General features: G+C 42.2%; 1 long non-coding RNA gene across 1 annotated transcript in view; it reads right to left on the bottom strand.

The window, feature by feature from the left end:
* LOC122551875 overlaps positions 1–21,682 on the bottom strand; it is a 1,022,930-nt gene that overhangs the window by 1,996 nt on the left and 999,252 nt on the right. The gene's annotated exons all lie outside the window — the stretch shown is intronic.

The raw sequence follows: 21,682 nt of genomic DNA on the forward strand, positions 1-21,682 counted from the left end.
AAATGAAAAACGAGATTAACCTTATTTATTCTTCTCCTGTTCAGATGTACCTGAATATCATGCTCATGTAGGTTATACATCAAAGTCCTTGTTTCAAGTGAGGTATATCCCTTTGAATCTCTTCCCTGAGTGTCACCTTTTATTTTTATTCATTCGTTAGATGCTAGGTCAGCATTTAATTTCCTTTCCCCATTGTTCCTGACAAAATGTTGGTGAGCTGCCTTCCTGAAACACTGTAGTCCGTGGGCTGTAAGTTGTCAGTGCTTAGATTGATCCGGGTTCATTTCTTTGAGGCTTTGTCATGGAATGATAGAACTGAGTGGCTGGCTTGGGATTTCAACGGGCAATCTAAAGTCAACCACATTGTTGGACTCACATGTCAGTGAAGATGGTAGATTTCATTCCCTGAAGGACGTTAGAGTACGAGAGAAGTTTTTTTTTCTGACAGCTGACAATAGTTTCATACGATTCTTCATTCCTGATATTTTATTGAATACAACTTCCACCGTTTGCCGTGGTTGGATTCAAATCCATGCTCTCGCTCATTACCAGGGTCACTAGTCTAATAGTCTTGAGATAATACCACGAGGCCGTGGTCTCTCCAGTGTTCGAATCATCTCCATTGCTATCAGTGGTTGCTATTGGTGTGACTGTGCTTGAAGCAGAGCTCTTTGCAAGGCAAAGAAATTATTCAGCAAAAAAAAGACCATTCGTAGTTTTGTATTTACAAGAAGTTGGTTGTCCTTCATCACGACTCACTAACAGATTTCATGCAAGTGAGTAATGAGCAAGAAATCAGCACAGGAAATGGTGTGCTGACCCTCATTACAAAATTATTGAAGTAAAGATGGGAAGACGGCTTCCTGCAGTAGGAATGTGTTGTCGAGACACTACTTGTGGCACTGCATGTAGATGTTCCGATCTCTAAAAGAAATGTTCTCCTTGCCACAGGGAGACAATGTAAAGATATTCACAAGACTAATCTCTTTGGTGATGGTCACATGAGGAGAACGTGAAAGAAGCGAGGTTTTAGTGTGGATCACTTTAAAAGAATAAAAGGTGTTTCTAATAATACTGAGGGTTATTGACCAACAGCCGTTAATTCCAAAACAAAACACTGATAGTGTGAAATATAACACATGTTTTGTTGCCATTCGCGTTTTCATATTTGGTGAAAAATATAGAAAGGACATGTTTACAAAGTGGGCCAAGTGAAGGCAAGTGGAGTTAGCGTGGACGTACATTTTAGTTAGCAAGGGCCAGTTTGTCCTGAAGAACCTGTCTCCGTTCGGTAGGACTCCATGTCACGACGGTAGTTGCTATGTGGAGCCTAATGTTGGGCGAGTGAGAGCTTCAGGCTCTAAATGATCTCACACCATCTCAATGTGCAGTTGGTGTGCGTCCCTGCACTGAGTGTCATGTTGTTCACAGTCTGTCAACAGCCACACTTTGAAAGAGTTAGCCATTCCCACCTTCTACTGACTTCCAAACAGAACATTTGTCCATTTTCTCGGAGATGGAAGATGCCTCGTTGTAACATGGCATAATCCATCCATTGTCCCTCCTCACCGTCAGCAAACGATGTTAACATAACACGTGTCTACCATTAGCAATAGAGCCAGGAGGAGTAATGCACAGAAGTTTGCCTGGACAATCTCTGTTTCATTGGTTTGTCATCTCGGAGCATCAATGTCATACTTCTGCTATTGTGTTTCGCCACGGAGGTGCTGAATGACCTCTTCTGTTAATGCTTTAGTGTCTCAAGGTGCTGAATGTTTTCCTCCTTGTCCCAGGGAAGATATTCAAGGACAGTAGTCGACGACCCGTGGTTCGTCCTTACTAGAGTGATGGAATCACTGGACTCCTTAACTTCCTGTGTAATTGGAGGCAAACAGGACGTTTGAAAAACACTGCAAGCCAGGCAGCATCAGGAGGTGGAGAAGTCAACATTTCAGGTATAACCGTTCTTCTGGACTTCAGTGGGGGGTAGGAGCATCTGCGGACAAAGAGGGATGAGACTGGTTCGAGTGGTGAAAACAGCAGAATGGTGAGGTAGGAATAGGTCATGGGTTCATCCTGGTTGGCTGATGGGCGGGATGAATCTGGTTGGTACCAGGATGGCAGGGCCGTTTGGTGGAATGTAAGGCATGACATGAGACTGGAAAGGGAGTTGTGGCATGGCTGGGAAGGGTATTTCAAATTTGAAAACTCATTATTATGTCCTCTGGATTGTCGGCTACCAAGGTGGAATGTAAGCTTTGAGAGCATGGAGCATTGCAGCATAGTTCAGGTCCTTCGGTCCTCGAGGTTACTCCGGTCTGTGAAACCAATGTGAAGTCCTTCTAACCGACACTATTCCGTTTTCTTTCGTATGTCTAACCAATGATAATTTTCCACAGTTTACCACCATCGCAGGAAGGCGTTCCACTCCCATACTACTCTTTCAGTAAAGGAACTAACTCTGACATATGTCCTTTATCTATCGTCCCTCAATTTAAGGCTATGAGCAGCGTGAAAGCTATCGCCATCTGAGGAAAAAAAAGTCACTGTCCACAATATCTAACCCTCTGATTATCTTGCATGTCTCAATTAAGTCCCGTCTCAACCATCATCTCTCTAATGAAAAACAGCCACAATCTCCTGAGTTTTGCCTGTTAAGATTTTCCCTCCGTAGCAGGCGACATCGTCCTAAATCTACTCTGTACCCTTGCCAAAGTTTCCACATCGTTCCGATATTGCTGTGACCAGTACATGACACAACACTCGAAATGCGACTGCAACAGAGTTATGTAAAGCTGCAGCATAACCTCGTCGCTCCAAAACTCAATTTCTCTATCAATAGAAGTTAGGACACTGTATGCCTTCTTAACAACGCTATCAAACTGTGTGACAACTTTCAGGGATTGATGTACATAGACAGTGAAATTTCTTTTGTCATCTCCGCGACCAAGGATCTTACATTTAACACAGCACACTTTATTCCTATTGTACCTTGCAAACTGAATCACCTCACACTTTTCCGCATTAAGTTCCCTTTGCCACCTGTCAGCCCAGCTCTGCAGCCTATCTCTGTGGCTCTGTTACCTGCAACATCCTTCAGCACTATCCTCCACTCCATCGACCTTCGTGCCATCCGTAAATTTACTAACCCATCCTTCTACGCACTCATTCAACTCACTTGGAAAAAATGACAAACAGCAGTGGTCCCAAAACTGGTCCTTGTGGTACACCACTAATAACTGAACTCGAGGGTTCTCATTTGACATCAATCACCACCCTTCGTGATATTGGTACTGTTGAGGACCTCATTTTTAAATTCCTGCCTAACTCTGTATATACTCCATTCAGAATCTGGTCCTTTTCCCCCTTGCTATGTAGTTGGCTCCAAGCTGTACAATGATATTCTGCTGGTCCTTCTCTCCTTTGAGAACATTCTGCATCCTCTCTAAGACATCCTTAATCCTGGCACCAGGGGGATACAACACATCATTTTGATTTTTCGCTGCTGGCTGCAGAAACGTCTGTGCCTCGGATTAGACAGTCACCTAACACAATCGATCACTTGGAAACCAATGTACCCCTCATTGCATTAGAGCCTCTCCCGATACCAGAAACTTGACTGTTCATGCTACATTCCCCTGAGAATCCATTGCACCCACCATTTTTCAAAACAGTACAATTGTTTTAAATGGGAATACGCACAGGAGATTCCTGCATGACCTGCCTCCCTCTCCTACCTTTACTGGAGTTAACCCATCTAACTGTCTGTATCTGCGACCTTTTTCCCTTCCTATATCTGCCATCCATCGCATCCCCTTGTTGGATAGAGCTCTCAAGAACAGTGGAATCAAGGGATATGGAGAAAAGGCAGGAACAGGATACTGATTGAGAATGATCAGCCATGATCATAATGAATGGTGGTGCCGTCTCGAAGGGCAGAATGGCCTACTCCTGCACCTATTGTCTATTGTCTTGACAAAACTTCTCTTCACAAGTTATTGAGAAATAAGTGTTCGTTGTGTGCAAAGAGGAACTGCTATCAACCAGTGTCAGGTTTTCAAGAGCAAATTGCATAAACCGTTTCATCTGATCACTTTATTGGGTCCTCGCTTTCTACTCCAGCACGTGTTTCTCATTTCTGAATGTCCGGACTTTTGTGAAGAACTTGTTGTTCTCGAGTCATGAAAGGAAAGTTTGAGTGCATGCGAGGAACTTACAAGGAGGTGTGATCAATATGACACCGTTTAAAAAGGCCTGGGCTCAGTGGCTCTGAAACTTACTTTTTTTTCTGAGTAATTCTGTTCTCCTGTGTCAAAAACAAATCCTGCCAATCAAAATTGTTTTCCAAAATTCAGAAAAGTACATTTCTCTTTGTTTACTGTAAGTTGTTTAACTGCAACTAAACACTCATATCATTAATGTTGATCAAGAGACCGACAATGTTTTTACATTTTGAATCTTCTTGACTTCTGTATAAGTTCTATAGCTACAGAAGGCCGAAGACTTTTCTCTGGCTGAATGCCTGTAAGAATCTTAAGGTAATGTCATCGAATGCTTTAACGTCAAAAACAAAAGTGATCAGAGGGCAACTTTGTATTGTGGGTGAGTGTTTCATTGCAAGGCAACTTAAATGCAACTTATAAAAGTATTGGAGCCGTCCTGCTCTGGTGTGATACTTCTGATCGGCACGCAGCTCGACGGTGTTCGTTATTTATCAGTTAATTCGATGCAAAAACTTGCATTTACAACCTCTAAGGAAGAATTCGTTAGGAGGTTCAGTTATATATGCAGACGAAATCCATGTTTCAATAAAAGAAATGGAGTGGACAAAGTGATGGGAATAGCTTTGGAAATAGTATTTTTGAGAAAGTGTAAAGATTATTGAGTTGTCATGAAATGAACAATGTTTCCAGAGAGGAATGAATAAAGAAACTGATGTGATTCAACCCAATCAATGATTTGTTTTCACACGTCATGCAATATGTTTGAAATATAATCACAATGATGATTATTTTTAAGGTGGGTAATTAATACGGAACTTTACTGGCTAAAGTCCGAACATTAAACAAAAATGAAGTGATATTTTAATGCACAGAACCTCGATTAAATGCAGACTGTTGTTCTGAATTCAGTACAATCCACAAGCTCACAAGGAGACATCGGATTCAGAAAATTCAGAAGTGGAGCAGCTCACATACATTGGAATGTTGATGGATCCTGAATGATTGAATTGGTATGATTGTTTGCACAAATATACCTTTAACATCCTTCATAACATGATACTGTTCTGTGTCCTCATGTAGAGTCACAGAGACATAAGCAAGGAAACATGCCCTTGGGTCCACCTGATCCATGTGGAACACAACCCCAAACTAAACTACTTTACTATGCCTGCTGCTGCCTCACATCCATCCGAACATTTCCTCGTCATATGCAAACATGCCCTTGGGTCCACCTGATCCATGTGGAACACAACCCCAAACTAAACTACTTTACTATGCCTGCTGCTGCCTCACATCCATCCGAACATTTCCTCGTCATATGCTTCCTCAAATGTCGAGTCATGTTGTCAATGTACCCACATTCACAGAGTTAAAAATGACAAATAATTGTAGAATAAGTTACGAGAATTCATTAGGTAAAAACAATGCCTGCAGATGCTGGAAACCAGATTCTGGATCAGTGGTGCTGGAAGAGCACAGCAATTCAGGCAGCATCCGAGGAGCTTCAAAATCGACGTTTCGGGCAAAAGCCCTTCATCAGAAATAAAGGCAGAGAGCCTGAAGCGTGGAGAGATAAGCTAGAGGAGGGTGGGGGTGGGGTCAACCATGTCCTGAATCTATGCTACTCTATCCCCACCCCCACCCTCCTCGAGCTTATCTCTCCACGCTTCAGGCTCTCTGGCTTTATTCCTGATGAAGGGCTTTTCCCTGAAACGTCGATTTCGAAGCTTCTCGGATGCTGCCTGAATTGCTGTGCTCTTCCAGCACCACTGATCCAGAATATGAGAATTCATTGTCCAGTGGGTTGTTCTCACAATCAAGAAAATAAAATGTGAAGTAAACATTTGCATTAGAAATTAGAAAGCAGATTTCTCACTGAAAGTTTGCTAGGACAGTGGACGGATATAACTGTGTACTGGAGACGTAATGAACGGAACACAATCCATTTTCATTTCTCTGGGAAAATGCTTATTTTTACATTCTTGAGTCCTCGTTGTGAGCAGCAATCTTTTGATTGAAGTTGCAAAAGCACTCACTGCTGGTCGTCTATGAATGCCGAATGTCAGGTTCAAAATTATGATTTATCCTAGTTTCATTCATTTCGGATCTAGGAAGGAGCGAATAATGAATGGATTCATTGTGGTTTCTTAAATATGACTTTTTTCCGCTCTATTAAATTGGAGCGGGAACTCCTACTTTTCATGCCTACAGAAAGTAGGTGAAAAATGGCGATTTGTTAGTTACATTCGAAACACTCAGCTGATAACGTGAGACAGTCATGTATATTAGCTAAGTGTGAGGACACAGAGAAGATAAATCTGACAGGTCAATGAGACATTGAATTTTGCACAGAAATGTCGAGAAATGTTCATTGTTATTTATTTTCCATTATACAAAACAGATAATGTTGCAAATTAGCTTCAGATGCAGAGATTTGAGATGAAATTATTACTTGCTACTTCAGAAAGGAGTTGCATTATATCAACAGTGGCAGCAAGGCAAGAAATGCAGACGTCGTTTTAGTACAAATCGATATTTTCTTATTTATGTGTTTCATGGGACTTAGCTCTACTTTTCAGGACTGATATATGTCACCCGTCTCCAATGGACCAAAAGCTGAATGGTCCATTGTGGGCGGCACGGTGGCACAGTGGTTAGCACTGCTGCCTCGCAGCGCCAAAGACCCGGGTTCAATTCCCGCCTCAGGCGACTGACTGTGTGGAGTTTGCACGTTCTCCCCATGTCTGCGTGGGTTTCCTCCGGGTGCTCCGGTTTCCTCCCACACTCCAAAGATGTGCAAGTCAGGTGAATTGGCCATGCTAAAGTGCCCGTAGTGTTAGGTAAAGGGGTAAATGTAGGGGTATGGGTGGGTTACGCTTCGGCGGGTCGGTGTGGACTTGTTGGGCCGAAGGGCCTGTTTCCACACTGTAAGTAATCTAATCTAATCTGAATGGTCATTTCAACGCACAATTAAGCTTGTTGTTGTCGGTCTGCAGTCACATAATTCCTAATCAGGAAATGTCGGCTGCCTTTTTTCCCCCAAACAACATTCGCACAATCTACTTTATAATATATATATATATAACCCTCCAAATGCTCCTCTCTGAATTTGCAACTTGTTAGAAAGACAAAACTTCAAAAGTTTGATTTGATGATAAATTTCAATGACACTTCAAATTCTCTCATTGTTCTGTCATTTTTCAATAACAAGTTACTTTTCTTGTTTTTTTAAACACCTTTTTAAATATTTCAATTCCTGATGAATGTTAACTAATTTAAAGCCTGAATTCCTGATTTGGAGAACAAAGCGCTTGCAATGTGATTGAAGGTCTTTTCAATGGTAAATTTTAATGCAGACAGACACTTCTTAGAATGACTACAATATGCAAACAAGACATCCGGGCCAATGAGTCCACACAGGCACTATGATATACAATCCACACAGACGTATTCATCTCCACTACCTCTGCATTGCCATGATTAACACACCTAAGCTACACATACCTGGAAACTGTGGGACGGTTTTTCGGGCCAATCCAGCTAACCTAACTATTTTCGGACAGTGGGGCGAAACTGGAGCACCCAGAGAAAGAACTCCTGAAAGACAGTTGCCCGAGGGTGAAATCAAATTCTTATCCTTTGCGCAGCGAAACAGCAAAGATAAACGTTCAGCCACCAGGCCACTGAGACAAAGATTGGCATGACATGCAGTTCCAACATAAGAGGTCTCAAGCCAATGGGTAAGACAACATAAAAATAGATGGGGGCGTGAATTTTAATGGTTTAGTGTTATTATTTATCTAGTTAATACAGTTAAATGAATGTACAAATTATGTCAGGTGATAAGTAAAATACATTAATGTTGCAAACACCACGACAAGATGTTTAACTTTTAATTCATCAATTGAGTATGGGCGTCTTTGGATCCGCCAGAATTACTTGCTGAGAGAACAGTAAAGAATCAAAGACAATGTTGCAGATCTGACGTCGAGAAACAAGAAACAACAGTTTTATTGGACATCATTACAGTATCAATTCCAAATGTTCATTGAGTTTGAATTCCAATGCCTCGCATGGCAGGATTCAAACTTGGATTCTCAGAACGATATCTGCGTCCTGGATTGACATACTTGCAGCAATAACGCTAGATTACCATCTTCCTCACTCCCGGTCTTGACATTTAAAGTAAAGGTGCCGAATAACGCAATTCCAAGAATATACAGTTCCGAAAAATGTACTAGTTGTTTCGGCAGACAAGAAAAATACTGGTTATTTAACGTAGGTTCGAATGAAATTAAATGGATATTTTAACGCACTACTTAATTCCTGCCTGAATTTTCTCTGTGTCACAGCATAAATGCAAGTGTTGGTGCAACAGCTAAGCAGTTGAAGCATATATCCACTTTCCTGCAATATGAATCTTGGGTCACGGAAATCCGTCCCGGCGAAATAACTGCTATTTGTAAATCGGACATACAACAAATTCACAACGTAGGTCATCCATAATAAAATGAAACTACCCGATATAGAAAGAAGTAAAAGGACAGATCTTCTGCGGTTTTCCATCTCTTGGTCACTCTGCCTCTTTGCGTTGCTGTGACCATGAAGTCTTCTACGAGCTCTCGTGGCTCCGAGAATATGTCTGATGGTCAGGGCATTCAGCAGAAAAATCAGAGCAAAAGGGACACAAGGAGTCAGAATACGATCCAACCAGTCAAATGCTGCACAACCAAATGATGTATAAAATGATAATTTAATGCTGCAAAACCATGATACATTATCAACTATGTATAATGGATCGTATATAAAATAACAAGGGACATTTTTAATGCAGCTCAGGCAAGTGACAGTTGCTATAGTCACAGCAGCTGTTTTCTCAGTACAGTATTTCAGTTTCAGTTGCTGGCAACAGATAGCCACATATCGATCAAAGGTAAAAGCAACCGTTAACCAGACTGAACTGTCTCTGGCTGCATAAGTTACGACAGCACTAGCACTGCAGCCTGGAGTTGTTGTCAGGAAACTAATTGGGAAATAAGTACTCCGAATCCGATTCAATATTACAGCAGTGATAATCACGAGCAGATCTGCCACAGCCATGAACAGGAGGTACCACGTGATACATCTGGAAAGGCAACATCTTCCTCGAGCTAGGATAATAATGGCTGCTAAATTAGCTACGAAGAAGCAATATCAGGATTAGTATTTATAAGTATATCGAAATAATAAATGATTCAATGTATAAATTTCAGCCAATGTCATATAAAACATCACATAGAATGGTGACAGCTTTTAACAAAGATGGAAATGTTCAGTAAGTTTGTAAAGCAGGTTTTAAAGATGCATAAAAATGAACAGTGTCATCTGGATGAACAAACGTGATGAAACGCAAAGAAGCATATTCAATAAATATGATATTGTGACAGTTTAGTTAGAATACTGATGTTCGAGACAATGACGTCTACAATAAATACACAGCTGTGATAAGTTGCATTGAATTTCGAAACTTGCATTTAAACATTAGAAAATACTTACCTCAAAATTACAAATTAATTAGAGCACCAGTAATTGACAGCTCGACTTGGAAAGCAAACACTTTACTAAAACGTCACATCAGAAATATATCTACCCTGGAAAGACTTTCACAGAATATTTATTACTGGAATATTTCTTTGAAATTGCATATTCAACGAATGACTAATACAATGCACAACTGACTCCTCAATCTTACCAGGAATTGCGATTGCTGAAAAGATTGGGTAGTAAATGGCAAATATGGGACCATTAACTGGGTTATGCATTTCAACAGCTCTGATGAACTGAGAAGTCCGCTTGCAGTATGGAAGGAGTTCCATCCATACCATATTTATAACTGATGCACTTCGTGTGGAAAAAAATAGTATTTCATCACTCATCATATTTGTTTCAGCTCATCAAACAAACAAAGAAAGTGATTGGTATTCAATTTTATTTTCCACAGTTATGCATGGAGATGGCATACTGATCTTTATGGTGCTAACCTTAATCTATGACATAATTTTGCTCCTTCTCTTGTTGCTGTTTTATTTTTTTAAGTTAGCTATCTATGTTGGCGTTTAACTCTCTATATTTAAGGATATGGTATTTCAGTCCCAAGTTGAAATTTTCCAACACATAAAATAACAGAGTCACCGAGGAAAGGAGATTGCAGAGGCTCTGTTATTGATTTCGATTATCAATACTTTGGGCTACACTTGTGGGGTCATTTTCAATAGTCTTCAGCACGTGAGTGATGGTAGGAGCTGTGGAGGGGCGCCTGGGAAATGACTTTGAAAATTAAATATATTTCAGCAACAATGAGCATGAAAATTCTGATTCACATCAACCAATCTGTTTGGAAATCAGCTGTCCTCAAACAGCCTGCCTTCCCCATTGTCCAACCATGTGGTGCTGGAAAAGCACAGCTGGTTAGGTAGCATCTGAGAAGCAGGAGAAGCGACGATTCGAGCAAAAGCCTTAATCAGGAACCAATTAGACAGAATTCAAAACCTGCAATATCTCACATTCTCTGGTCAGCCATGTGCCATGTTCTCCGTGACCACGTTTGGTTGGTTTGATGCAATGAATTGGAGAAATATAGTCATTGGATCACACAGCATGCAAACAGATCTTCTTGAGTCACAGAGTCAGAGACATGTAGAGCACGGGAACTGATCCTTTCGACTAAATGTTCCATGCCAAACCTTACCTGGCCCATCTCCCTCGAAACCTTTCCTCTTCATATACCAATCGAGATGCATTTTAAATGCGACAATAGTACCAGCATCCAGCACTTCCTCTGATAGCTCATTCCATACACGTACCACGCTCTGTGTAAAAGAAGTTGCCCCTTAGGTTCCTTTGACATAGGAATAGGAAGAGAGAGAAGTTCAACACATGCCTACAGGAATGGTGCAGGATAACTCGTGCTTTTTCTGGGGTAGTGCGACCTCTAAAAACAGGATGATCTTAACCTTAGCAGAAGAGTGCCAATATCCTGAGGGGCAGAGAGAATTTTCAAATGGTCTTCATTGAGTTTAAGCTCATTCAACAGAGGGTTGATAACATATACTGTAGTTCGTGTATGCAGCAGGCTGAAAGTAGTGTTGTCTGAAATGATGTTCAAGGTTGCAAGAAGGCACCAGACAGCAAGGTGTTCATTTGAAATGTGTCCAGTTCAACCCCAGGAAAATCTGGAATAAGGAGTGTGAACTTGTCGTATGGGTTGGTTCCTGGGATTTCGATGATGTGGCCATTTCGGTGACATGGGTAGAGCAGGGACACGAATGGTTGTTGCAGGTTCCGGGATTTATATATTTCATTAAGAACGGAGAAGATGGCAAAGGGGTAGAATTGTACCATTGTAAATCAAGCACAGTTTTACAATTGCAGAAAGGACTTTTGAGGACCCGTCTACTGAAGTAGTATGGGCTGCAGTTAGAAAGAGGAAAGGAGACGTCACTCTGTTGGGAGTTTTCTGAAAGCCACCGAATAGTTCCATATATGTACTTAATACATATGCACCTATCAGGCAGTTAATAAGTTCTCAAACGCAGGAATTTGGTTAACTAAGGAAGTTGAATCTCTTGTCAAGTTGAAGAAAAAGGCTTACGTTAGGATGAGATGTGAAGTTTCCTTTAGGGCACTTGAGAGTTTCAAGATAGCCAGGGAAGACCAAAAGAAAGATTTAAGAAGAGCTAGAAGAGGACACGGGAAGTCGTTGGCGAGTAGGTCCAAAGAAGGCTTTATATAGGTAATACAGGAATAAAAGAGTGACTGGAATAGGATTAAGGTCAGTCAGAAAATTATCAGGATTTTGTGCGTTGAGACAGAGGAGATATGGGAAGTGCTAAACGAATAATTTTCGTTAGTAACCACACTTGAAAAATGCAACTTTGTCACGGCGAATACCGAGATACAGGATACTGGACCAGTTAGGATTAATTTTCACAAGGAGGATGTGTCAGCAATTCAGCAAAGTCTAAAACTCGATTATCTGGGATGCCAGGAGGAGAGTGCTGATAATTTGGCTTTGATCTATATGTCATCATAGTCGACAGGAACAGTGCCAGAAGACTGGAGAATAACAAAGGTTGTTCCCTTGTTCAAGATTGGGAGTACAGACAACCTGGTAATGAACGAACTGAGAGCCTTACTTCAGTTCTCGGTGAAGTATTGGAAAAAATTGTAAGAGATAGGATTTGTAAACATCTGAAAAGGAATAAGTTGATTAGGGATAAGCAACACGGTTTCGTGAAAGATCGTGCCTCACAATCTTTCTTGCGTTCTTTTAGAAGGTGACCAAAGAGTTAGATGATGTTAAAGCGGTTGATGAGGTGTTTCTGGTTTTCAGTAAAGCGCCTGATAAGGTACGCCACGGTCGGCAATTGCAGAACAGAAAGCGGCATGGGATTGAGTGTGGTTTTGTGGTTTAGATCAGAAATTGGCAGGCTGAAATGAGACAGAGGATGCTGATTTTGGAAATTTTCATGCTAGAGTTCTGTCAGAAGTAGTGCACCACAAGGACTAGTTTGGGGCTACTGCTGTGTATCTTTTTTAAAAATTAAAATAGTGTATGAGAACGCCGAAGGATGTGTTAGTAAATTTACGAATGACACAAAAGGCAGTAGAGTTGTGGATAGTGCAGAAGGATGTTTCATGTTGCAGGGCGACAGACAGAAGCAGCAGAGCTAGGCTGTGAGTTGGCAAATTGGAGTTTAATGCGGAAAAAAATCAAACAGGTTCTTCATGAATAGAAGTCAGAGGGAGAGAACCAGTCTGAGCCTGTTACCCCTTCCAATGTGCAAGTGTTTCCTTTATCTTGAAATCCTTCTTCTTGACGCAATATCTGTTAGCTATAATAAAAGTAGCCCTAAAGCCCTTCAAACAACTGAGTTTTCGTAGTCAGCGTCGTTTAAGACCTCTCTAAAAAAACCCAAGGATTGCATAATCTTGCTGAAGGAGCAACTTCCTGATACATCGACCCCGTTTAAAAAAATGAACTATCAATACCCAAAAATGGCTTTATTTTTAAACCCGGTAAGAATGGTTAGTTCTCTAAAACATGCACATAAATTACACTGACCATGCACAACTACAATCTGTCCCAGTCCACCATCAAACCCCGCCGCTTCTCATTCGCGTCTCAATATTACGTCAACAACCACGTTTTCTCGTCCTCCCATAGCACAATTTTCAAAATTTATTGCTATAACAATATGCTGCATTTAAGCAGTCTAAAATGTTGCCCTTCAATAACTCCAAAAAATTCAATGGCTTATTTTCTCTGTATATCATTTTCTCTGAAAAGATACTGGTAACATAAACACGGAAATGTTATAATCCCAACACCAAGCTCAAAGTCTCCTTCTCAACTATCGAATATTTCTGCCGACGAATGTTAAACTTCCTGAAGAAAACTCATTGGATCTTTCTATCTTTTAATCGTGTTCATGCAAGAGCAAAGCACTGACATCCACATCGTTTCTATCAATAGTCGCCTTCAATTACTTTGCTTACTTAGGCCGTGGACAAAACTGGAGCAATGGTTAACATAGTTGTCAGACTGTCAAATACCTCCTGACCGTCTGCTGTCCACTTAAAATTCTTGCTGCCCTTTAGCAATTCACTTAGTGGAGCAGCCACACTGCTAAAAGTTGCTACAAATTTTCGACAAAAAGAACACTCAATCGCAGGAATTGTAGTAATGATACTTTTATGGATGGTATGGGAAAATCCCCAATTAACTTTAGTTTTTGCAGCATGTGGGGCCATTTGTCCGTGTCCAATAACATGCGCAAAGAAGTTGACTTGGCATTTGACAATTTCACTTTTTGCTAGGTGTATCATCAAGCCTTCTGAAATTGATCATACAAGTTTAATAGACATTGTAGTTGTTCCTTCCATGTGTCAATAAAAATCACTACGTCATCGATACAAAAAACATAGTTGGCTTGTCCAGCAATGACGCACTCTCACAAGAATTTGCACCAGACCAAACCTTGTGCCCCCACCGCAATACTACTCCAACTTATGCATTGCACTCCCACCCCAGAAAATATTGTTCCCTCAGGTATTGCATTTCTCCAGCAAATATTGTCCCCATAGTTTACCGGCCATTGCAATTTTGCGAGCTCCCATGTTATGTCCCGTCAAATATTTCCCTCTCCAAAATTTTGTGCGCCCCATTTAAATTTTATCCATCCCGAATTTTACCACACAAGCATGTTGTCCGTCACAACATTATTCAACCACTCACGTTCTAATTGAAGCCCGTGCAACAAACCCCACTTCGATTTCATCCCTGACATCTTCCCACCATTATTTATCTGTTGCGGCTACTCTGGGGGTTGGAGCTCACAGGGAGTATGACCACAGACTCAGTGCCCATTTCCCTGACAGCCTTGCTGCATCGCAAGTACCCATTCCTCAGGCCTCCAACTGAGATAGGTATTTCATTTAGCAAGCCTCTCCCACTTTCAGGTTAGACAGAGTGAGATTGGGGATAGCACTCAGGGCGTGGGGCACAGTAAGATGCCTCTGGATTACCCGTGGAGAGACAACATGAGGGACTGAGATGGTGATTGAGCGTGATAGGAAGAGAGAAAGACACAGGGACAGACACAGGGACAGAGATAAAGTGAAAACTGGAATCAGGAGAGAGACAACAAATAGAGTCAGACAAATTATACAAAGAGAGAGTGAAACAGTTAGGCAGAGCGTTACAGGGGCAATAGAGACTGAAAGATCCCAGGACAGAGACAGAGGTGAAGCTTGGGGTGGTTGGCGTTGGGGGTGTGATGTAAGTGAGAGACAGCGCGAATAAAAACAAACAATAATACCACAGGAAGTAACTGAAAGCCAGACAGAAGGGAGCAGAAAGAGGTCCCAATGAAAACAAGAAAAAGACGGAGAGTAAGGAGATGGAAAATAAACTTAGGGAGACAACGAGAAAGGACAGATCGAGAGAGAGATTTGTACAGGAGTACAGATACGAATCCCGGTCAGTGAGAAAGAAAGTTGTGCAGAGAGCTGAACTGCCAATATCAGATTCTAGCAAGACCGAACAATGGAATATTTCCTGGAAAATCCGGGGAGGAGGTGAAGATTCTGGGCGAGATAGATATTTATAGAAAGCTGTGGGACGGACAGTCAGCTGGGCCTATGGATGCAGTGATCGAGAGAGGCAGTGAAATCTTTGCGATCATACTGTGCAAGAGAACGTGTTTTGATCTTTTGCCTCGCCCACCTGTAGCCCAGAACTCATCCCTTCTGGCACAATCCCTGGAGACAGCCTGAGTCTCACACATGTCGCCAACGCAGAGCTTATGGGTGTGTAAATGGATGCATATTGGTTTATCATAAATCTCTCGGTCTCTCTCTCTCTGGTTTTTGAGATTGTATGTGGATCCATCATGGCAGAGTGATTTGATTTGTAAGTCTCTGCGTCATACCGAATTTCCACTCTCAAATGAACTTTCGTCGGGCACTTAGAGTTGGAATGACATTGAGAATGGAAATTTGAAATTTTAAAAATCCAGCACCAAAAGCACAGCAGGATACCTTAAAAATCCAGCACCAAAAGCACAGCAGGATACCAATCGGCGATACCTTCCACAATCTGACACGTCATCCTTCCAGCACAGCAATATATTCCATAATCCGATACTTCACCCACATTTCTCGCATAGCAAGATCCCACTGCCACCTGAACTTCCACAATCTGACAACTGAACACCTTCCCTAGCATCGCACCTGATAAACAAACCAGAGAATTGGAAACAGGAAGGAATTTCAAATTGTCTCAGGACTTTCATTGTCTTTCTATTTGAGGGGAAGATCGATAGAAACATTAATGGCCTACATACGCCATCCATACTCCCAGACGTTGTGAAAGTGCCAAACGTATAGTTTCTAAGAAATTCACACAATCGAGAAAAAGAGAAAGAGTCAGAGAGATGGAAATTGATCGAATCAAAGGCAAAATCCTGCGAAACGAACGTAAAGAGAAATAAATCATATCTCATCAGTGACTGACTTCGACAATCTCCCCAAATTGTCAGCAATTGCCATTGATTTCAAACCAACCAAATCGGAACAGATTTCAATTGTGATCAAGAGACAAATCCTTTCTGACTGAATAGTGGTTTATTTTCTGTGAGACCACGCAATGACTCAATTTGGAGGCGTCCCTCCCCAGAGCCTATGTCCCTCCCTCCCTCACACTCTCTTCATCTCTCTCACACACACACACATTGTGTTTAACCTGCCCTCAACAGCTGGGTCTCAGACACACCGGAGAGGCAGAAAACAGAAACTAACACCAAAACTAACTTGCTCACCCTATCTACCCAGCTTTCTACTGCTCGAAATTTCATTGATTTTTCTCACTCAGTGTCTGCAACTGTTTTTTTTTCTTCCAATCTCCGTATATCTGTCCTTATGCACCTCTCCATCTGCCCAACTTCCTCTTGCTGAGAATTCAATGTCTGTCTCTCTGTTTCCACGATGTTCTGATGGAAATGCTCTCTCATGACTTTTGTTTACAACATGCTGAAATCTCCCCGAACTATCTTGGAAACATTTGTAATTTAAATATCGCATTTTAGATGACAAGGGGTTGAAAAGAGATGTGGGCTGAGTGTCTGAGTTGTGGGAAAAAGAAAAACCGTAAACTCGAAACAGGATCGGGCCGTCAGTAATGTTAGCCGCGGGGACACATAGACTCATGCCACCGGCCAAAGGAATGCACAGCAAGATATACAGTCAGCCACATTCAGGAGCGCAAATGACTACCCTTAACCTCCCGTCGGAGCGCAACCCGCACCCACTAACAGACGCCCCAACAAAGAGAGGGGCTCGCACTGAAATGAAGGACATTGTGTACAGCAGGCTCCCACCAGATTTCCTTAGCCCAAAACCCATAATGAAAGAGAATGCATGCTTCTGCACCTTCACTGCTCACATTCAGAACCCCTTCCTCGTTCGAACTTTTTTGGAATGTGTGGCCACCTGCTAAAGTAGAAGGCTGCAGGCTCTCCTCGCACAATAAAATCGCAGAGGGTGCAATGTGATAACAGATCTCCCACGCTGAATCCAACATCAAATACTAAAGTGACCTTTTCAGCTTTGGAGCTGGGCTCGGCTCGAAAACTGAAGTGGAACCCTCACCCCCATTACCCAGAACATGTCCTTGCCTCAACGTACCACCTGTCCCTCTTTCAGCTGTCTCCCCTTTCCCTCCAATGCTCCGATTTTGCCGGCCTCCGGTACCGAAACTACTCACTATGCGGGATTCCACAAACAGCAGACTGTCGAATTGGCCTCTCATTGACTGAATCTTAAGTTTGAGCCTCGACCGAGTCGGATGAGTCAGACCTGCAGTTTCTACTCCTTTGAACTGTGGACGCCTTTCTTCTCTACCCAGTTGCAGAACCTGTGCTGACGCCCTTACAATTCTCTCACCATCCTGAAGAGACAGAAGCGATGTCCCTCTCATTTGGAACACATTCTTCGTTTCGACGTCAACCCTCAGATATTGAAGAAGCGAGTGAACATTGAGTGTTGGGATCCCATCCCATTTGCAAATCCTGATCATACCCACGCAGTTCCCCGTTAAAATGACACGGACCTCCTCTTAGATATTTCTACTTTCCTGCAATTCACAACTCAAACATACAGAGGCCTCGCCAGAGACCAAACTGACAGATCTTGCAATATATCTGACGTGGAGTCAGCAAACGTCTCACTGACAATAATTTTGCTGACGATTTTTTTCGTTTCACTCTATAACTTTTTTTGTCTCTCCCGCTGTTAAGACACGGTTAAACCCTTCTGCTAATTTCAAGCAGCAAAACAGAAAAGATTCACCCCGAGCTGTAACCTGTTGAAATTCGACAGCAAAGTACTATCCCAGAGGTCCTTAGTTACAGTAAACGTTAACAACGTTCTTCTTAAAGTCCAACAGAGAATATTAAAACCAACAACTATTTGCAACTCTTTTCTTTTAAACTTATCTTTTACCTCCCACTCTTCAATACGAGTCCCATTATAAATACATCTCCGAAGATTTTATATAAACCCAAATTTCAAAACCACTTCTCTTTGTATTTTCCTCCGCAGATTTATTTTTTCTGTGTCCTCTACATGATGTTCTGCTGTGCAAACTTGTTCTAGACAGGTATGTTTCAGTGAGCTGTTCTGCTGGCACTTTGTTCCTGTCCGTGGCTTGGCAAGTGCGTCAAAACAGTTCAGAAATATTTGGTTTTACACCCCAGAACATCGGTTCGTTTCATTGGTTTTAAATCATCAAAATACGAAATTCAATTTTGGTTGGATGTTTGGATCTTGGGGCATAATTTAAACTGACTGGCCGAGATTGATATTTGTTTTTGTCTCATCGCAACGCAACTGCTGCTAGCTGTTTCGACCAGTTGTTACATTGCTCCCTTACTCAGAACGCTATGTGCTGTTTGCTTACAAGCTTTTGATTTTATTTTTCTTAAAGGTACAGTAGATCTACACCTTCATAATACCTCTCTTTTAAGAAAAAATAGCTACCATGTCTTCACGTGTTTTCTCTATCCCTGAATCACAATATGATGATGTACATGTGATTTCAATATAAGTTCATATTTACTTCTTCCCATACAAATATAACATTGGATCGAGACCGAGTTCATCTCTCCGTTATCAGTAAAATCCGCAAGAATGCACCTATGATTACATGTAGCTGAACACATGAAGGGATTTCAACACATTCTAGAACAAGAAGCAACAATCTGTGGGATTGTTCTGTACATCAATTGCCTGCAGCATTGCTGGCATGGAGCCAGTTGAGAAACAGTTGGGAAACAGGAGGCTTATGAAACAGAATGACAAAGACTTTTAAAAATGGTAGGTGAAGGAGTGTAATGCACAAGGTTAAATCAGAGAGAGAGAGATAAAGAAACGATCAGGTGATAGGGAGAAAGGCAGAAAAAGACAGACAAACAGGGTAGAGAACTGCGTAGAAAACACAGAAATGTGCATTTTTTTCCAATCACAGCAGAAGCTGTGATTTTACGTTTTCTTTCTCTCTCTGTCTCCCTGATTCTCTCTCTTTCTCTCTCTCTCTCTCTCTCTCTCTCTCTCTCGCTCGCTCGCTCTCTTTCGCTCTCTTTCCCTCTTGCTCTGTCCATCTCCTTCTGCTGCACCTTTCTCAGTGTGGGGTATTGTGCGTATTGGTTCTATGCATAGTCTGGCTTTATTTTTCTCTCTTCAGCCATAACGCTCTCTTTTTGTCTCCCCGGCTCCCACTTTCCCTCTCTCTATCCCTAATCCTCAATCTGGGCATTGTACCCCCACCCTCATCTCGATCTCTCCAGGCTACATCCCATGATTTTGCAAAATGTAAGTGCTGCAGTATGATGTCTCAGGTTTACAACATAACAGGAGGGAGAACGCTTCAGACACAGAGATTTAAGTCAGAGATAGTGTAGGCGAAAGAAAGGGAGTGCAAGGTAGAACATGAAAATGCAGAATGGGATTGAGATTGGAGGGCTGTGGAGTGGGGGTGTGGAGTGTAGGGAATATATAACATGACTGAGAAGGGTGGGGTTATTGGGCGTTCTCCGTTAATTGAAGATTGAAATTGCAGGAGAAATAGTTCCCAGGACATGAGTAAAAGTGACAGCTTGGAAAGACAGAAAGAGACTGAGACAAGACAGAGAGACGAGGAAATGTGAATGGAGGGGGTTACAATGTCTGAGCATTTGCAGCCTTTGGTTTCTAACTGTGTGTGACTATGTTGGAAGGCGTGAGAACGTGCGGTGTCTTGTTCCTTCATTCCAACTTTAGTACTAACTAGACGTTGTATGTCGTGCCGTCGCTGTCGTCCGCTGGGGAGAGGACAGATCAGCAGTCGTGAGCTTTGGGGAGCTTTATAAATCATTGTCGGAGAGTCTCGTCTGTGTTTCAGATGCGCCACGTAACGACGAGAGCGGAAAGGAACGCTTCGACGCCATGGGAATGTCGTTTTTTGGGGAGCTGAGATCGGTGGGGAAGTGCGAGGAGGGTTGGAGTTCCCTGTCCCTCCTTCGAGCTTTTTCATTTCTATATTTCATGTCAAAATATCTACGTGAAACTCCATTGGGATTTGTCGTCATTTTAATGGAGAAGCGTGAGTGAGTGGGTGGTGGGAGTTTGGACTGTGGCAAGGGAATAGAATCCCAAGACGTACCCTCATGTCCCTCCTCCCACCCCACCGTTCTGTTTGTGAGAGTTGGGAGTGAATAGAGGGATCTATTCCCATTGACTGGGACCTCATTCCTTTCTCTGTATGGCGGTGTGGGTGAAAGAGAGCAGCACAGGTTCTGGGACTGGGAATGTGGAGCCCGGAGGAACTTCACCATTTCAAATGTACAGAAACTGGTGGATCGAATGCCTTCCCCTAAGCTCCCTATTGTCCAATGCTCAGCATGATATTCACAACCTCCATAACAAATGGTCATTTTCACATTTTGCTGATTGTGAGCTCCCGCTTAGTGGGGATTGTGCAGCGAGCGGGTGGAGACAAGCGCGTTGGAGGGAAAAGGGAGACAGCTTAAAGAGGGAGAGTGAGCATGGACAAAGTTTTATGATCGGCAGAATAAGGGGTGAACTCCAGAGATTAGTTCAAGTCTAATTCAAAAATGAAGTGACACAGTTACAGGGTAGGCAATGATCTCGTATATCTTTCACTAAACTGTTAATCCAGAGAGCTAGGAAACGGTTTGGGTACATGTGATCATATTCTACCAAGGTAGGTGGTGGAATATGAATTGAATAAAAATAATCTGGATATAAGTGTCTAATGAAGACCATCAATTCATCGTCACTTTTTTGCAAAACTCATCTGGTTCACTAGTGTCCTTTAGTGAAGGAAACTGCCATCCTTAACTAGTCTGGCCTACACGTGACTTCAGACCCACAACAATGTGATTAAATCTGAAGTGCCCTCTGGGCAGTTAGGGAGGGGAATAAATGCTGGAACACCAAGCGACGCCTTTATCCCGTTAAAGAATAAAAAAAGTACTTGCAGACAGATTCAGTGATGTAAGCCTATTATCACAATGCGCTCTTTGGGATCTTGTTGTCCGAGAGCAGCCTGCAGCTTTTGACTTTACAACACCAGGGTTCGACACTACCTAATTTCAGATATGGCAGGGTGAGGAGCAAAGGTTCTGAACGTGGCTGGTAAAAATACAGAAACCTTTAATTCGGGCGTGTGGAGGGATTGGGGAAATCTGTCTGTATCTTATTGTAGACAATGTTCTTCATTCCAATGTCAACTCCTCTCTTTCTTGTGATCTGAGGTCACGGGAATGGGCTCTGACCGGATACTGTGGGAGTCCTTCAGAATTCCCACATGTCGCTGCCCATGAAATCTTGCTATTCACACCGTTAGAAGGCTGTTCAACCTC

This window comes from Chiloscyllium plagiosum, chromosome 7 (assembly GCF_004010195.1).
Source record: "Chiloscyllium plagiosum isolate BGI_BamShark_2017 chromosome 7, ASM401019v2, whole genome shotgun sequence".
Classification (NCBI taxonomy): Eukaryota; Metazoa; Chordata; class Chondrichthyes; order Orectolobiformes; family Hemiscylliidae; genus Chiloscyllium; species Chiloscyllium plagiosum.